Raw genomic sequence first — 19952 nt, forward strand, 5'->3', positions numbered from 1 at the left:
GACTGAATATTAGGGAATGTTTAGTTTTTTTCTGTCATTCTAATTATTTCATACAATAATTCTTTTTTCTTCCATTCTTAATTTTGATTCATCTTTTGGCTAATTGTACTTTATTTTCAAGTAGTATTTTCTAGTAGTATCTGTGAAATATCTGTTACCTTCTCAAATTTAGGTCAAATTAACTTGCTACAAGAATTTATAGAAATCACAACTTTTCCTTTAGAGGCGGTCTTGAGAAATTAAAGATGAGATTTATTCCTGTCACTTAAAATACTAATTTTATTTTTCTGTCTGGATGTTATATGTTATTTTTTCTTTAGAAATGCAATGTACATGACGTTTGCAGCAACATGGATGGGGCTGAAGTGAATTCAAACAGGAACAGATAACCAAATACTTCATGTTCTCACTAACAAGTGGCAGCTAATCACTGAGTCCACATGGACACAAAGAAGGGAACAATGAGCACTAGAGCCTATTTGAGGGTGTAGGGCTGGAGGAGAGTGAGGATCAAAAAACTGCCTGTTGGGGCCCCGGCTCAGTGGTTCACACCTGTAATCCCAGCACTCTGGGAGGCCGAGGCGTGTGGACCACCTGAGGTCAGGAGTTGGTGACCAGCCTGGCCAACATGGTGAAACCCTGTCTCTACTAAAAAATACAAAAAAATAACCAGGTGTGGTGGTGGGTACCTGTAACCCCAGCTACTCAGGCGGCTGAGTCAGGAGAATCGCTTGAACCCACTAGGCAGAGGTTGCAGTGAGCTGAGATTGCGTCACTGTACTCCAGCCTAGGCAACAGAGCAAGACTCCATCTCAAGAAAAACAAACAAACAAACAAACAAACAAACAAAAAACCTACCTGTTGCGTACTATACTTATTACCTGGGTGACAAAATAATCTGTACATAAAATCCCTGCAGCATGCAATTTACTCATGTAACCAACCTGTACACGTAACCCCAAATCTAAGATAAAAGTTGGAAAGAAAATAAATAAATAAATAAATAAATAAATAAAAAATAAATAAAAGCTTTTTTCCCAAAGGAAAAAAAGAGAAACGTATAAATAACATTACAGGTATATATCTAGCTATAAATCTCATTTCAATATGTTTCTTTTCTGGAAGAAAAGAAGTAAAAAATCAGTACAATGAGACTGATAGGCTGAATTAGATCTTAGAGAGTTTATGCTGCTGTGATATTCAATGTCACTTGAAAACCTGATATAGGATTTCATATAACAAGGACTCACAGTTCACATGTAATAAGAATGAGTGCATGGAGAGAGGTGTGACTCGTAGAGCCACATGTCCGTGTCATCTGTAATAAACAGGTGGGGGCTGAAATATGCGAATGGGATAGAAGAGAATGATACTATTGGAGGTAGTTATTAGACACAATTGTTTCAATTTTCTCAATAATAAGTGAGTTTGTGAAGAGTGAAGAGTATGAAGCTTTTTGGTCAACTTTATGTTAGTAGAAAGATGACTTATTTTTTCTGTTTTTTTTTTTAATTAAAGAGATCTCAATATATTTTATAAGAAAGGAAGGTTCATGAATTATACCATTAAAAGTGACTTTAAGCATTCCTTGAAACCATAACCTGCTAGAGAGCAGGGACCGTGTCTGTCATCATTATTTTTCCTTAGTGTGAAGAACAGATCTAGACACGAGGCAGATGTGTAATAAATATATTTTGAACAAATGAGTAGATGGATGAAATGAGTCAAGGCAAATTATTTAATTTTCTTGAATAATCAGTCTGTGCTAAGCACTGGGCTGAACAATTTATCAAAGGTTATCTCATTTTATTTAATATTTGCAAGAGTTTTTTTTATTGTTTCCATGTGAAATATACAAGAGAAAAGATATGTGATTTTCCCAAGTTCACATAGTAAACTTAAAATCATCTTATAGCAACCACACAATGACTCTAAGTGTTATAAAGATGGTGCCACCTTTTAAAAAAGCTTGTATTTGCTAGGACATCTGTTCTGAAAAGGGAATACATTATAGTGGAACAAAATCCATTTTATGTTTTTTCTTTTCAGTTTAGGATAACTCTAATGTCTCTTCTATATTGCAGTCTTCTAAAAGTGTGAAGAAAATTATTAATTATGTCTTAAATTATATCCTCCCCAAGCTAAATATTTACTTATGTGATCACTATTCTAGATTAAAAAGAGAAACCTAGGGGAACTGAAAAGAAAAACACTCAGCCAGTCCATTCCTTTCAATTAACTTAATACCCTTATTTCTTCTAATCCCACAAAGATAATTCATTCTTAAAAATTGTATTCACATAAAAGATTTGTTTATTTAACTTGAAGATGTTCATTCCCCCCGTGTACTACTCAGTCACTCTTTCTCATCTTCAAAGTTGTGTTGTCACTATTTCAATGTGACATTTTCATTTATCTGTTTAACTGTTTCTTTTTATCTATCCTCCACTAAAATTCTGAAGTTTCATCAAACAGGCTATTCTGAATTCTCTATATGTTTCTAGACATGTTTCTAGAATTGTCTTTGGCACATATTTCTTCTTGCAGTTGAATCTGTGTGACTCTGATTTAAATTGCTTTAATAACAAATATTTTCTTCAGCTTCCATTCTTGCATATTTCCGTGTTTCCCTTAAAATAGAGTTCCCATAAAATAATTAAATTATCCAGCTAAAGGAGAATACAGTTGTCATATCTCTTTCCCTAAATATTATGCAACTGTAATTGTATCTGAAGTTCACATTAATGTTTTTATTGGCATGACATATACACAAGAGATAAATAGGGAGAAACTGAATATTCAAGACAGAATCAAGAAAATTAATGGAACATGATCCAAGAAAAGGTAGGAGGCAAGACTTGGAAACACAGATATTAGAATTTGCCTAAGAAAGACATAGGACACCTCTTTCTCTAAGACAGTTGTAAGAGTAGAGAATAGGTAAAGTTAAGGCAGGGATGTAACGAAGAAGCAAGTAAAGAAAATTGCATTTTAACATTTTATTTTATTGCTACTAAACTCTTAACGAATATATCTTTTACATTTCTATGTTGGCAATAAGTTCAAGCGATAACAACAGCAAAACCGCAATAGAAACTTGAATAATATAAACAAGAATAATATTGATAATTGCTAATATGTATTGAGTATATGTGTGAGACAGTCTTCTATGGACTTGAATTGAGTTAGATTATTATATTCTCATAATGGCAATATAATCTATTATATTTCTTTTATATCTATGCTCTTAACTGTAGAACAGAGTTTTCAACCTTTGTTTAAAATAGTTCATTTACATTTAAATGAATGATAATTGGTGGTGATAGTCACTTTATAATGATGTGAATTTGGAATTACTATTTTTCTGCACTATTTAATTAATGCAATGATTCTTCTTTTGCTTGCTTTCCATGACAAACTGACCCATTTTTACTATACCTTTAGGTAAATAATTTAATAAAAATGAGAAAGTGGTTTTTCTGGTTCCTATTTCTCTGTTATGAGCATACCAATATTACGCTTTCTACCATAATTATTGTCATTTTATTTTCAGGCTTCTCTACATAATTAGATGTTATTAGAATACTTATAGATTAGAATTACACAATAGAACTTTCTGTAACTGTTGCTAATAACTCACAACCTTGGGTAATTTTTCCCTCCCACTATTGACACTTTCAGTTGTTTCTGATCTGGTATGAGTTTGGAAAAATGCTAGGGAAAAGGGGAATGCTCTATTTTCTATTTTCTATTCAGTATACAGCCTGTAGATCCCTTTGAAAAAAAATCAATAAAATTTCTATAAAGATTCAAAGATAATTTACAGAAAATATAATGCTACCTTTTATGTTAAAAAAAATACTTTCAAGAGCCATTACTCCTGCTAAATATGCTGAAGTGCTAGTTTCTGAAGAGGCAGCAGTAATGTTATTCACTGGGTACAGTTCTTCGTTTTAATCATCATTCCTAAACTTTCATCATATTCAAGCTGTCACCTCCAGTTCTAATGGCTCATTGATTTTGGAAGTCATAGTCGTTTCTTCTTTTACATTTCTGTCAAGACAGTTGTGTAGGATAATAAAAATTCGAGTGCCTTAAAAGGAGTGTCTTACTTTGTGTCTATAACTTAGTTTCGTAGAAGACTTTGAGTCTGATCCATCGGTAGTAAAACTAGGAATGTGAATCCATGTGAACTTGTATTATTGAGCCATATTTTAAGACACTTAATTTTTTAAATTAATTTTTCTGAATTGCAAACGCATTCAATCATATTAAATGTTTTTATTTAAGATACCTCTTGTTTTACTAGATTGTTACTTGTTTACAGATTGTTACCCTCTTTATATTATACAATACTTAACTTTTTATTCACACTGTAGATTTAGCACTGGAATATATATAATTTCATATTCATTATTTATAAATTTTATTTGTTACCTTAACTTCAAATCATAGAATTTAAGATTTAGAAATATGCCTGCCAAAATTTCCTCAGAGATAAATGTCACTTTTAATGCTTCCACAGTGAGAAATCATTAGAAATGACTAGAGCATGGTGGTAACACAACAGAGAAATAATACGTACTCACCTACGTCACCTAGAATTACCACTGATAATCTTTTATAATCTTTTACCATGTTATGAAATATTTGTTTTTATACAGATGTCTACTCTCAAAATAATGAAATTGGATCACAAGCAGAAAATGTTTCAGTCCACAGTTCTCCCATATCCTACATTAAAGCGACTCAAAGTAGATTAGCAATACCTAGCCATGTATTTGCATAATAGCTTTTCCTTTTCCTTTTTGTTACCCCAACTGATTACATGAGAGCACCACTTCTATTCTATTATTCCCTTGAGAAAAACCAGCTGCCCGTTATGTAAAATTCATGTAATTTGCTGGTTTAAAGAACATTGTCCAAACTATTGGCTTTTGTCTTCATCTTAAAATATCAAAGGAGACAAGGCCCCTGATGAGATTCTATTGGGGATTTCTTCCATTTCTTTAAAATTAGTATTTAAAGGAGGAAATTTAGATGATAGGTAAAATCTTTATAAATCTTTGTCGCATGTAAATTCTGATAACTTATCTCTATAAATAATTGCATGAGTCTCCTGGTATTAAGGGGAACGCATGTTCATGAAATCTCCTAAAATTCCGCTGGTCAAAATTTTTATTTTCTTTACATTATTCCAGGGCACTCCTGTAGCCATTTCTCAGTATAGTTTAGTAGAACAAAAAAAAAAGGGATGATGTATAACACTCCTGAGATGCAAGTAATGCACATCGACATTTTCTAATACTGTAATCAGGCATTATAGGTATCACACCATTAACAGAATATATATTTGTTGAGTGTCTATTTTATATAGGAGACTATTTTTCTCTCTATGGGAGATGATAAAAGGGTAAGTGCTCGTAATTTATTGAAAGAACTTAATAAAAAAGTGAGAAAATTATGACATAGAGATAAATATTTATACTCACAGCCTGATGGTGCTTTGGTAAAAGAGAGAAAGATATGGCTAAGGAGGTATAGGCAAATGTGTGAAGATGTCATGAAAGTGATACCTACATTGTGTATCAGAATCCCTAAAATATTGAGGATATAGCACAATAAACAGAAAGAATGCATTAAAATTCAATAATGGAAAGGTTAGAGGTATATTTTAAAATCCATTGTTATCTAAATTGAAATACAGAGAATATTAGAAGGAAAAGGTGAGGCTAGAGCCAAGAGGGCCTAGAGTGACCCTAGAGGGTCAAGTGCTTGTCGTGGGCAAGTGGTAGTTATTGGAGAGTATTGAAAAAAGTAATGGCATAATTACATCTATGATTAGATTATATCGATAATACAATAAAATATTCAGAGCAGGGTAAGGATATGTAATAGTAAGCAAGATTAGAACTAGACAGTGGAGAGCTGGGCAGGGTGGCTCACCCCTGTAATCCTAGCAGTTTGGGAGGAAGAGGAGGGTGGATCATTTGAGGTCAGGAGTTCAAGACCAGCCTGGCCAACATGGTGAAATCCTATCTCTACTAAAAACACAAAAATTAGCCGGGCATGGTAGCAGGCACCTGTAATCCCAGCTACTCCGGAGGCTGAGGCAGGAGAATTGCTTGAACCTGGGAGGTGGAGTTTGCAGTGACAGTGAGCTAAGTTCGCGCCACTGCACTCCAGCCTGGGCAACAGAGTGAGACCCCGTCTCAAGAAAAAAAAAAAAAAAGAACCAGAGAGTGGAGGGAAATGTTGTAAGTTAACAAAAGAACAGGAGGTAGACAAAAATCTGGTGGTAAGTTTAGATATAATTTAAAAGTAAGGTAATTATTTAAATGTTACATGATATCATAACCAATTATAAAAAATAAAAAGATGTAAAAGTATCAGTTATGTATTATTTTACTAATTTTTAGGGTACCTATGATTACATATTAATATAAGAATTTCTATATATTCTTACATTGTTTACATGAAGGCAACAGAACAGAAGTGATTACGGATATAATGATGTTGGTCATGGCTCATATTTGTCTCAGAACAAAAAGCCAAATACTCTACTACTCCTTCTGTGAGCTTTGTTGCTGTGTACTTGTCATTATTGTAACACAATCAAAGCAACACCTTTGTTCAGAGATATCTTTTCTCCTAATGCCTCATATGTCCACACACTGCCTGCTGTCATTTTCAAGTCACCAGAACTCATTGTATTTGGTTTCCAATTGTGGCGCAATATCTTCATTAATGTGTGCAGTTATCTTTTTTTAAATTAATTGTTATTTGTCATATATATATATGCATATGTTTGTGTTTACCCTACCTTGTTCCAGAAAGAATTTAAAGTAACTTATAGTGTGTTATATAACATATTGAAAAAATAAGAGTAAGAAAACCAAGGCTACAAACAAACAAACAAAAATACTAAAAGTAAGTGTGACTGCAGCACCAAAAAATATGCATTTCATAAAAATGTATATACTTACTTGGTATAGCCAAAAATTTGCTCATATACTTTTCCGTTAACCAAGATAAAGAGAAAACCTGATCAGTTATAAGATTCACAGAAATTAACTAAACAATACCATAGAAACAAAACGATTCCTGATCTTAAGTACAGAGAGAGAATCTCCTAAGAGACATAATAAAGAAGACTCTGGCTTTCTTGTATCACTTTCATATTTTGTTGACAATACATTCATTGAATTTTGTTGGAATGACATGTATCTTCAAAGATAATGACCAGGCGCGGTGTCTCATGCCTGTAATCCCAGCACTTTGGGAGGCCAAGGTGGGCAGATCACGAGGTCAAGAGATCGAGACCAACCTGGCCAACATGGTGAAACCTCGTCTCTACTAAAAATATAAAAATTAGCTAAGCATGGTGATGCTCGCCTGTAGTCCCAGTTACTCGGGAGGCTGAGGCAGGAGACTCGCTTAAACCCAGGAAGCGGAGGTTGCAGTGAGCCAAGATCTTGCCACTGCACTCCAGCCTGGGTTACAGAACAAGACTTCATCTCAAAAAAACATAAACAAACAAATAAATAAATAAATAAATAAGTAAATAAATAATAAGAAAATATTGTTGAATTATAATCAATGAAAAGTGCTAACTACTGAATGAGGAGAAAAAGAGAATTTGGGAGTGTTGTGTTTTTTTGCATTTTCCATTTATCAAGTCTCACATTATTCCTACAGTTAATATTTTGTGTACTTCACCCCAGTGCCTACGTAATTAATTTTTTCACAAAATTTATTAAATTCACAAAATGTTATTTCCTTTGGACATAATTGCATATTCAGAAAAACTGTATTATTCTTGGTTTCTCTTTATGCATACCCAAATATTAATTAAACGCCAATTTGTACCTGGTATTGTGCTTAGTTCTGGTAGTACAATGATGAGCAAAAATAGATGAGTCTAGGTCTTCAACGAGATTGTAATGTAGAAAAAAAATCTTTAAAAAAATTTTAATAACCTGCAAACAAGTTACATGCTTTGAAAAAAACAAATGTATTATGTGTCTATAAACACGATCAACCAAAGAGCATGACTTAGGCTTCAAATTTGCAAGAGAATTCCCTAGGAAGAGCTACTTGTGAAGCTGTCTGAAAGATTAAGAAATGGTAATTTATATTAAGAAAAACTTTTTCAAAGGAAACAGCTTGTGTAATGTTCTTCAAGTACAAATAAGCACATGCTTTTGTCCAGGCATGGTAGTGCACACCTGAAATCCCAGCACTTTGGGAGGCCAAGGTGGGCAGATAACCTGAGATCAGGAGTTCAAGACCAGCCTGGCCAATATGGTGAAACCCTGTCTACTAAAAATACAAAAATTAGCCGGGTGTGGTGGTGGGCACCTATAAGCCTAGCTACTCCAGAAGCTGAGGCAGGAGAATTGCTTGAACCCAGGAGGCAAATGTTGCAGTGAGCTTAGATCACGCCACTGCACTCTAGCCTAGGAAAGAGAGAGAGACTCCATCTCAAAAAATAAATAAATAAGCACGTGCATTTGAAGAACAGTAAAATGGTAAGTGTGACTGCAGCACCAAGAACAAAAAGAAACACAACATGAGATAAAGTTGGAGAAGGAGAGAGGGGTCAGTGCATTCAAGACCCTGCCAAGATTTTGGCATACATTCCATGACCATTGATGAGTCTTTAAAAGTTCTTAATGAGCCCAGTGAAAAGTCAGTTTTATATTTTAAAGAAAAAAAGATTGGTTTCATAACAGAAAATGTATTGAGAGAAATCCAGAAACTTGCTCTTGGATTTGTTGGGTTTGATGTTTCTTAGAGCTATGTGAAATCTATCAAGGGACAGTTGGATTGACAAGGGTGAAATACATTTTGGCAACTCAACTGATAATATTACCTTGGGGGCATTTAAATATAAAGTGTATTAAAGCCATGTCTGGAGATGAGGTCTTCACACATTACTTCTAACTTTTTTTTAAATATATGACATGTCCACATTCTTCTCATCCTAAGCCCATTATTTCTTCAAAGAAATCTTAATAATAGTTTTAAACTTTTAATTGTGTCTTAAAAGAAAAATAGGAATTGATAGAGGAGAGTCGATGAAAAAACTAAGCAAACTGTGCCACGGCACAGAGGTGTGAATGAGCTCTCAGGGAAGAGTGAATGGCTCAAAATGTTTGATGGTCATGATTCACGTAGAGAAACCCTCAAAAGTGGGTTTGGAATAACAGGGTGGAGACAGATCATGAAAGACACTGCCGATTCTGTTAAAGAACTGGACATTTCCATACAAGTGAATGAGAAACTAAAAAGCCATTGGAGGTATTTAATAAGGTAAATATGTGTTAAATTATTGGATATAGAAGTTTATTTTGTTCTTGGCACAAGATGCTTAAATTCTTGGTCAAAAATTATATCTTTCCAGGTCTGTATTACTTCTTTAGCTACATATTCAGAATTTACCTCATACTTAATGTAAAGCCATAATTTGTGTTCTACTTTACTACATTTCATCCCAACTTGTACTCATTCTGGCAGCACTGCTATTCTGTTCCATTTCCAATACAATAAATTTAATTTGAATTTACTGAGTTTCTATATTTTAAATATAGTACATTATTTTCATATCTAACATGTATGTAACGCCAACATTATCCCAAATAGTATAGTAAATGCTGCAAGTGTCTGAGAAAAACTAGGTGTCAGTGTTATTACTTTTCTTGAAAAATTATTATTATTATTTGAGACAGAGTCTCACTCTCTCACCAGACTGGAGTGCAGTAGCACAATCTCAGCTCACTGCAACCTCTGCCTCCTGAGTTCAAGTGATTTTCGTACCTCAGCCTCATGAGTAGCTGAAATTACAGGCATGTATCACCACTTCCATCTTATTTTGTAATTTTAGTGAAGACAGGGTTTCACCATGTTGGCCAGGCTGGTCTCAAACTTCTGACCTCAAGTGATCTGCCCTCTTTGGCCTCTCAAAGTGCTCGGATTACAAGTGTGAGTCACTATGCCTGGATGAGAAATTAATTCTTTCTTTTCACTTTGAAATTAATTTTTATATTTGTTCATTTATTTGTTTAACACATAATAATATTTAGTAATTATGAGAGCTAAGGCAACAACATGATGCTGGTGTTATTTTAAGATTTTTGTAGATTTAACAACTTTTATCTGCAGAAATACTTTTAAAATGTTTAAATCACTTTTGAAGAAGTAAGAAAAAGTTATGTTATTATATTCAACTTTCATAAAGTGAAGCAGAAGAAACATTGATGTATTTGTCCAGGGTCATAAAGCTTAAAAGTGAAATAGCTTAAGTTAAACCTAGGCAGTATGAATGTGAGCCTACAACCTTGGTAGTCACTACACTATTCTGTCTCACACTATAATAAAGAGTAAATAATATATATGTGTGTGTATGTGTGTATATATATATATACACACAAATATGTATATATAAACATGTATTGTCTATATATTACATATATATACTATATGTATTATGAATAAAAAATGGTATTTATAATTTGCCATCTATTTAACTGGTATTATACAACATACTTGAGAGAGAGTGCTTTTTTTTTTTTTTTTTTTTAAGATGGAATCTCTCTCTGTTGCCCAGGATGGAGCACGGCTGCATGACCTCAGCTCACTGCAATCTCTGCCTCCTGGGTTCAAACGATTCTCCTGCCTCAGCCTCCTGAGTAGTTGGGATTACAGGCACCCACCACCACACCTGGCTAATTTTGGTATTATTAGTAGAGACGGAGTTTCACCGTGTTGCCAGGCTGGTCTCAAACTCCTGACCTCAGGTGATCCACCTGCCTCGGCCTCCCAGAGTGCTGGGTTTACAGGCGTGAGCCACCACACCTGGCCAAGAGTGCTTTAAAATATAGACAGATTTTGTCTTCATTTCAGTTTATACTTGCATGAAGAAAATCAGATTAAAAATAATTTTAAAATGAGATTGAAATTTTGTGATATTGTGAGTGCACATAACAGAAGCACATGATCTCATAGATGAAAGGTTGTAAGAATTAGATAAAACTTACCATAAAATGTGGTATTTCTTTGGCTATTCTTTGGAAAAATCTAAAGATAAGAGTTGTTATGCTAGAAGGGGACTCGGATAAGGTGGTCACTTCTCTCTGCATAATTCTGTGATTTTTATATTCCTCTCTATTCAGTAATATAAATGCAAATATACAGAAAGCCACTCTGCTGAGTTTTAAATTTCCATGTCCACACTCAATGTTAGTATAATAGCATAATACAGGACAAAGAAAATGGATAACAGAAATTTCTAGGTGATGCAACAGACCCTTGACTTAAAATTGGAGATGGAAACATGAGCAACAGAAAAGGTTGATAGATAAATAAACAGATCACTAAGGAAATATATATATAAAGTCAACAGATCCAGCCTGATAGATCCATTTGAGAATAAAAAGTTTATGGTAATTGTCGAAATAGAAGCTACGGTTTGTATTTGAGAGTTTATTAATCAATTAAATCATAATATATTTCCAGTAGAAAAGAACATGCATTGTGTACTGATGAAAATAGAAGAAAGGTGATAAAAAAAAGAATGTAATTAGAAATGCGAAGATCAAGGAAATGAGAGGGCAGTGTTGAAATGAATTACCCATTTAAATTTTAGAATCATGCAGTGTACAAGGACCTCAAGTGTGTATGTGTATGCATGTGTGCATGGGTGTGAGTGTGTTTTTTCATTTTCCCTAGTTTGTATCAATAAGGACTGTTTTTGCTATAAATACAGTATTAGAAATGAAATATTAGTAGAATGAGATAAATAGAACATTAAAAATTTAGAAAGAAGAAATGTGAACTTGAAGACAAGACAATTGAAACTATCTAAACTGTAGCTCAGAGAAATAAAAATAATTGAACAGAGCTTCAGCGACTTGTGTGACATCAGGAAGCCTAAAATATGTTTAATTGGAGTTCTAGGGGAAAGAGGAAGTAATATTTGAAAAATTATACATATAATATTTACCAATTTGAAAAAGTCTAGTTATAGGACTGCTTTAGGTTTTATTAAATAAGTAGCTCACAAAATCATGAAGAAATGAGAATCTTTGATCATTTTCTTTTCTCCCCCCGTCCCCCTCGCCACCCGCCAGCCATCCCCCGCCACCCTCCCCGTGGAGTTTCGCTCTTGTTGCCCAGGCTAGAGTGCAATGGAGCGATCTCGGCTCACGCAACTTCCGCCTCCTGGGTTCAAGCAATTCTCCTGCTTCAGCCTGAGAAGTAGCTGGGATTACAGGCACCCACCACCACGCCCAGCTAATTTTTTTTTATTTTTAGTAGAGATGGGGGTTTCATCATGATGGCCTGGCTGGTCTCGAGCTCCTGACCTCAGGTGATCCACCCGCCTTAGCCTCCCAAAGTGCTGGGATAAGAGGCGTGAGCCACCGCATCCAGCCCCTTTGATCATTTTCCTGTGTTGTCCTTAGTATGTTAAACTCAGACTAGCTGCCTTCTAGCCAGAAAATGAATGATTTATCTCAAATAATCAAATGTGCAACAGAAAATGTACAACAGAAATAAAGAACATTTGAAATTCTTTTTATGATCATAAATAAAAACATTGCCAAAGCAGATTGGAAAATGTCTCTTGTGACTCTGGCCAGAGTCAAATTATGTGTCCTCTTCTAACTAACTCCATCTGTTAATGAGAATGGGACTACCACTGAAGTCTTGCCACCATAAAAAGAGAAGAAAATGGCCCTCGAGCAGACAAATTATAGTATCTGCCACATTCTGTTTCCTGTCCCTGTAGGTCATTCATCAGTTTATACACAGTGTAACTCAGATAAGCACCTACAGGCTTGTTTTACTCTTTGATCTCCTTCCATTTCTATATTTTTCATTGACCTCTCTATTTCTACCTATTCACATCACTTACTCTTAGTCTCTTCTTGCCTAAAGATACCACATACACGAAGTATGTGTGTCACTGGAAGTTATTTTCATCATTAATATTCTTAGATTACAATAAAACAAAAACATACAATCTTCCACTTGCTAACGCTGATCACCTCTTCATAGTATAGCGTCATTCATCGTAAATCATAAATGTATGTATCCCCCATATGGAATTCTACCATAGCACTCTTATTTTAAATGTACATATTAAATTAATTTTTCAAGCCTACCAAGGATTAGAACACTGCTATGTGCCAAATCAAATTAGAGTTTGCATTTTCTAATGTGTACCACAGTACAAAGTGGAAATTGGTCAGAAAGGGGGGTAAAAAATAGTGAGAGACTCAGACTGAGAAAGAAAACAAAAAGTAAATGTGGGAATTGATGCTTGCACTTTGAATGGCAGGCAGAGGTAACAGATTTGGGATATTCGAACAAATAATTATATTGCAATGTGTTAAGAGTTATAAGAATAATGTGATTTAAAAGAATAGGGTAGGGTTTTAAAGATTAATTTCTGGAAGAGAGAGTATATTAAAGGGGATAACTTTCAGCTTGTTTTTAAAAATAAAAATTCTCAGGGAGAGAGGGAGATGTAAGTCCATTCTGCAGTAAAGGAAAGTTGTTGTAGATGCAAATACGTATGAAAGATAGACACTAACATTGAAATGATAGCATTATAATTAAGATGTAATATTCTTAAAGAAGTAGTAGATGATTAAACCAGGTAAGTAGACTAAACATAATTATGAGCTATTGTTTCTAACAATTCTTATGATATTTATATTTCTATAAGAAATGTGGGACTGTATTTCATATTATTATTTATTATTAATTTTATCTGTTCTTGCAGGTAAATGTCTTGGTGGTTAGTACAAGGTGCTTCCAGAACCCTCCATGATTGTGGGAAAAAACTTAAAAAAATAAAAGACCATATATCTCTTAGGTTTGACTGAGTTATCATTAGTAATATTCAGCAGTGTAAATAAATTGCATGTAATATTTTGCCTCTGTTGGAAAAGGGATAGTTTACTTGTAAAGGTCATCTTGGCTGGATGGCAATGGCTCTTTGGACATTAAGCTAATGTATTCAGGAGTGAGTCTGATGCCATTTTGTATGCATTACATGCTGTCGAGAGAAACTGCACTTTGGTAAAAATGATGGGAGAAGGCCTTTGGAAAATGTGAACGCTAATTTGATTTGGCATATAGCAGTGTTCTAATCTTTGGTGGGGTTGCAAAAATTAATTTAATATGTACATTTAAAATCAGAATGCTTGTGGATAGCATCCCAGATGTGGGATACATACACCCACTCATGTGCTCACACACATACAAATGCACACACACTCAGAGATGTAATGTTGAGTTTAGGCATTTAAAATTCAAACATTCCATTCAGACCAACTTTTACTTATATTGCACAGTATCACTTTGAAGATTGTCAGTTCCACCTAGCTTAGGTCCTTATCTTGTTGGGAATATAATAGTCTCTGGGTGATTTTCTTCTTTTCCTTAGTAAAGCTTAAAGATTTTCTTTAGTTTAACCAGAACAAAAAAGTGGAAAAGAAAGCCTGAGTACTTGTGATATACATTAAATGGCTCACTAAATAAAAGATATAGAAAAAATTGTAAATTTCCGACCAATAAAACTATTAAAACCTGTTTATATTGGGACTCCTTTCTCAATGCTGTTTATTGTATTTTTATTAAATAAACTAATGTAACTCTAAGTATATTTTAAATTTGTGTATTATATTCAGTAAACACATAATCAGCTTTAAAATGTTTAATTGAAACAGACCTACAAAATTTTAACATAGTTTGAATTGAGAAGGCAATCCACCTAATTAATGACACACATGTATTGCCCATGTGGATTTAAACACATTATCTATACATGTCATCCAAACCAAACTATGATATATGTATTGTGTTAATAATCTATTTTGGATTAATTCTTGCTGAGACAAAAGGTATATTCTTTGTTTTAATTTAAGGTGCACTTAATGGTTATCAAACTGAGCTTATCTTTAAAGATTAAATTCATCTAATTGATGGGAGTGCTGCTCCTCATAGTCATCACAGTATGATTCAATTTACTAGTGAAGGCAGGATGCCTTTATGAATAATTTCACAGTGGGATTGAAAACTTATTCCCAAACAGTTAGTGACTATTTTTGTACCTGAGTGGGAGAGTGAAAAAAAATTCCATACTTATAAAAAACAAAAAGTTAGAAAATGAAGTGGAAAATTATAAGATTACATGTATTGTTTATGTTTTGTTTGAATGGATTGACTTTTGAAAAATAACTAAGAATTTATGTTCATTTCTGCTTTGAATTAAAATGTTTGATTCAACTATCTGCATAATTGATTACAATAGAGTACAAAATAGAAATGAATAAATATGATGACTATATTTTCATAAAAATTAGAAAAAAGACATCATTACTGGTGCTTAAAATTTCTTTGTCCTATAAAATCAACTTGAGATAGCCATTGCTAATGTAGAAAAATGCCATCTAGTATTCAATTTAGATTTGTTTGAAAGAAGATTATTTTTAAAATATACCTTACAGGGAGTGGTGGCTTATACTTGTAATCCCAGCATTTGGGGAGGCCAAGGCAGAGGATCACTTGAGCCCATGAGTTTGAGACTAGCCTGAGTAAATAGCAAACCCCATCTCTACAGAATAAAAAAGTAAAAATAGCCTGATGTGATGGTGTGCACCTGTGGTCCTATCTACAAGGGATCCGGAGATGGGAGAATCTCTTGAGCCTGGGCAGTTGAAACTGCAGTGAGCTATGATCAAGCCACTGTACCCCACTCTGGGCAACAGAGTGAGGCCCTGTCTCTCTCTCTCTCTCTCTCTCTCTTTCTCTCTCTCTCTCTATATATATAGATAGATAGATATATAAAATATATATATAAAATATATATAAAATGTATATAAAATATATATATAATATATATATATATAATATATATTATATATATAAAATATATAATATATATTTAAATGTACCCCATATAAATAAAAAAAACAGAAAACAAGTGTGATTACTAGATCTAACCGTAAGTCAGTATAAGATTGGTATACCATGTTTACACTTCAGTGCAAGGGCTGTGCAAACAGAGTACAGGGTAATAGGAAAATACAGGAAGAGACATATGCACAACCATAAGCAAGAATAGAATATTTCAATTTTCACATAAAATTTGCAATTTAATGTAATGAGAAGGGAGATTATTTTATAATCCAAGTTTACCATTTAATCTAGGACAATCTGACTCTTGGTTGACTGAACTAGCTTAAAATAAAATCTGAATATTAACTTTTCTCTGAAAAGAAACATATTGAATAAATGAGATTAAAACAGTTTGATTTTAAGTAAATTTAATAATTATTTTAATTGTCTTCATTATTTCAGAGGAGTATGTGAGCATTTATTAAGAATGAATACCACACAAAGCATTGTTAAGAATGACTTCAGAATTTGTTATTTCATGTTCTGTGTCCTAACTTAGATCATTCAAGTAAGACAGCAGTATAGACAATTTACTGCAAAAACAAAATACAGTTTAATTTTGGAACTAACCATTGTAGATATTTATTTGGCTGTGATTAACATTTAATATGCATGACTCTACTATGGAGAACAGATTTGAAATTTGTCTTTAATAAGACTTTGATTTGAAAAGCAATATGCCGGAGAAGATTTAATAGAGTAAGATTCAACAAGCAAATGCATGTTGAAATAATTCCATACTTTCTTTTATGTCTGTAACAGATGTATCCAAGTGATAGGAGTGAAAGGCTCTGAACACTGTTTTGACATTAAAGAGCAACAGATTCAGCTACAATGCGAATTTGTTTCCACGTTTGCTTCTTTGCTGTTTGTCTGAGCATAAAAAGATTGAATGATCTTAAACTTGTGAAATTACTGAATATGCTTTCTCTTGTAGTTATAAAGAAAGAGTCTTTTTCAGCATGAATGCATATTATTACTGACTGATATTGTGGCCACTTTTAATTTTGTACAGTGTAGCCATTACATAAACAATTAGGTTTCAATTAAAACTGTCATGTCAGTGTCTTTAAATGCTTCCATATTAAAGAAATGTACAGCATAATAGGCTACCAAATGTTTCACCAACATTAAACTGTATAAAGGCAGTTGCTTTATTACCAATTAACAGTTCAAGCACATGCAAAAATCCTCTTTAACTACAATATGTACATAGTAAGTTACTATCTTTTAGAACTTTCATGATTGGCTAGGGAAATGGGACTGTATGTTAATCACATCAGGAAGAAAATTTTAACTTTGTATTTAAGTATTGCTAGAGATTGAGAAAAGCATTCATCCCTTACTGGGGAAGGAGCAAAATCCGTTGCTGTCCTGTGGCTCTGAGAAATAGGCCACACTAATAATCAATAACCATATGTTTGGCTTTGTTCATGTGTATGTGTGAACTTCAGTTTTCCAGAAATAATGGGCTAAGTTATCAGGGAAAACTCTCGCTGAAAATAACTAGGGAAATTGGATAAAATATATATTTTAAAATCTTTTTAAAAGCATCTAATAGCTAACAAGATAGTAATAAATTATGATGAATTGTAAGAAACATTAGTGTCCGAAGAGCAAAACAACCCATAGGCACTTTTGGTCTGGAGTATATATTTTTACTTATCTTCTCATGTAGAAATAGGGCAAAAAAAATTTTAAGAGACCAAAATAAAAGCCACAGAGAGTGGTACTCTCACAGAAGACCCACTACACAAAAGAAGGATTCATCTAAGTTAAGGAAACAATGCAAGTGGTCAAGTCTTAGTGCAAAAATAAAAAAAATAGGCTTTAAAGGCCTTGCTAATCAATGGATAATCAGGTATTCATTTGACTTGAGGTGATTCCAGACTAGTTATATCTCCAGCTGATTAGTCAAAGCAAATTTAAAATCTCTCAGGAAAGAATAACCCCATCCAAGGTTGCATATTGCTCCACAATGAAATATATATATATATATTTTAAAATATATATAATATAAATATAACTATTTATAGTGAATGAGAAGCATAGTAATATTTATGGTGAGGGAGAAATATATTATTGATAGTTGGTACAAACCAGACCCTATAAGGGAGAAGCATATGTAAAAAAGACAACTTGTGAAAGACATAGTCAAATGTTAAGTCCATGTTAACCCTCTGGATCCCTGTAAAGATACTATCAATAAATTAAACACCTAAATCATCTTATTTAAACAATAGAGAAGAAGTGACAGTTATCAAATCTTAGAAAAATCTGGGGTGAGAGAGGATAAAATTACTTTCAAAGGAGCAACAGTTGTGTGTAACCTGACATCCTATGAGCAACAATAGAAACCATGAGATTATGAAATAACATCATTTGTGTGCTAAAAGAAATAAATGCCACCCTAGAATTTTTACTCCAGCGAAAATACCTCTCAGGTATTAAAGTGGTTGTATTAGTTCGTTCTCACACTGCTATTAAGAACTCCCTGAGACTGGGTAACTATGAAAAAAAAGAGGTTTAATTGACCCTCAGTTCCACAGGCTGTACAGGAAGCATGGTTGGGGAGGACTCAGGAAACTTACAATCATGGCGGAAGGCAAAGGGGAAGTAAGCATATCTTCACATGGCAGTAGGAGAGAGAGAGAGAGAGCGAAGGGGAAAGTGCTACACCTTTCAAACAATCAGATCTCATGGAATCTCAGTCATTATCACCAGAACAGCAAGGGGGATGTCTGCCCCAATGATCCAGTCACCTCCCACCAGGTCCTTTCTCTAACATATTGGGATTACAATTAGACATGAGATTTGGGTGCGGACACAGAGCCAAATCATATCAGTGGTAAAAGTCATTTCAGATCCCAACTTAAAAAAAAAAAAGTAGATCTTAAATTTTAAAAAACTACAATTACATTTCAGATAGGTAAATAATATAATTAAATGTGATTATACTCAATGTTCTAGTTAAAAGAAAAAAATAGAAACATATGGGAAAATAGAGATATACTATAAATGTTGAGTAAAGATATGACTTATACAGAAATGAATGAAAGGAAAAGCACTGTAGCTCTATATGGAGAACACAGAGATTCTTAACCCATAGCTCTCTTCAAGGAATTACTTGTTGCCCTGGTTGCTGAGAATGCTGTCAGGCTACAGTTTTCAGTTCTCAGTGGACTCAGGAATGGCTTCAGTGGCACACAGCCACCTCCCCAACAATAATGCCTTCCTGGAGCAGCCACATCACATGACTATATGAGGCAGAGTTAGTAAGTCTCAGATGATTTGGCATGAATTGAGCTATTTCAGCTCCAGGGCTACCTGAGGGGTTGCCTGAGAATAGCAGGCTTATATCAGAGCTGGAATTCTTCTGCTCGTCACTCTGGTCCACCTATTCCCTTCCACAAGGAATTTTTTCTAGAAATTATAAAAGTGTTAAAATTCTAAGTAGCAAAAAACACGCCAACTGATTTGCATGAAGGATAGCTAACAGATCAAAGAAACCAAATAACTTTAAAAAATAAAAGCAGGAAATTCTTCAAAGTGGAACATTTCAACTAACTTCTTTCAGTAATTTATAGTAAATGCACATAATAAATCTATATAGACATTGAAGTTAGGAATAATACAGTTAAGGAAATTGACAAAATGGACATGCATAGAACTGCACACAAGAGCAGAATAATTATTTTGTAAATACATTTAATATATATCATAAACTGGTCATGTACTGTGTCATAAATTGAATCTAACCACAAACTTAAAAAATTAAAAGCAAATATTTTGAGTTTTCTGATTACAACATAATCAAGTTACAAATTAGTATGAGAAAGACAAAATAGCAATATACTTGGGAAAATAAGAAATATAGTTATAAGTCACTCATCAATCAAAGAAGAAATATAAATAAAATTTTAAAAATATTTTTAACTAACTATTAATGGCAACACCACACATCAAAACACAGAGGAGGCACG

The sequence above is a fragment of the Pan paniscus genome, chromosome 14 (assembly GCF_029289425.2).
Source record: "Pan paniscus chromosome 14, NHGRI_mPanPan1-v2.0_pri, whole genome shotgun sequence".
Lineage (NCBI taxonomy): Eukaryota > Metazoa > Chordata > Mammalia > Primates > Hominidae > Pan > Pan paniscus.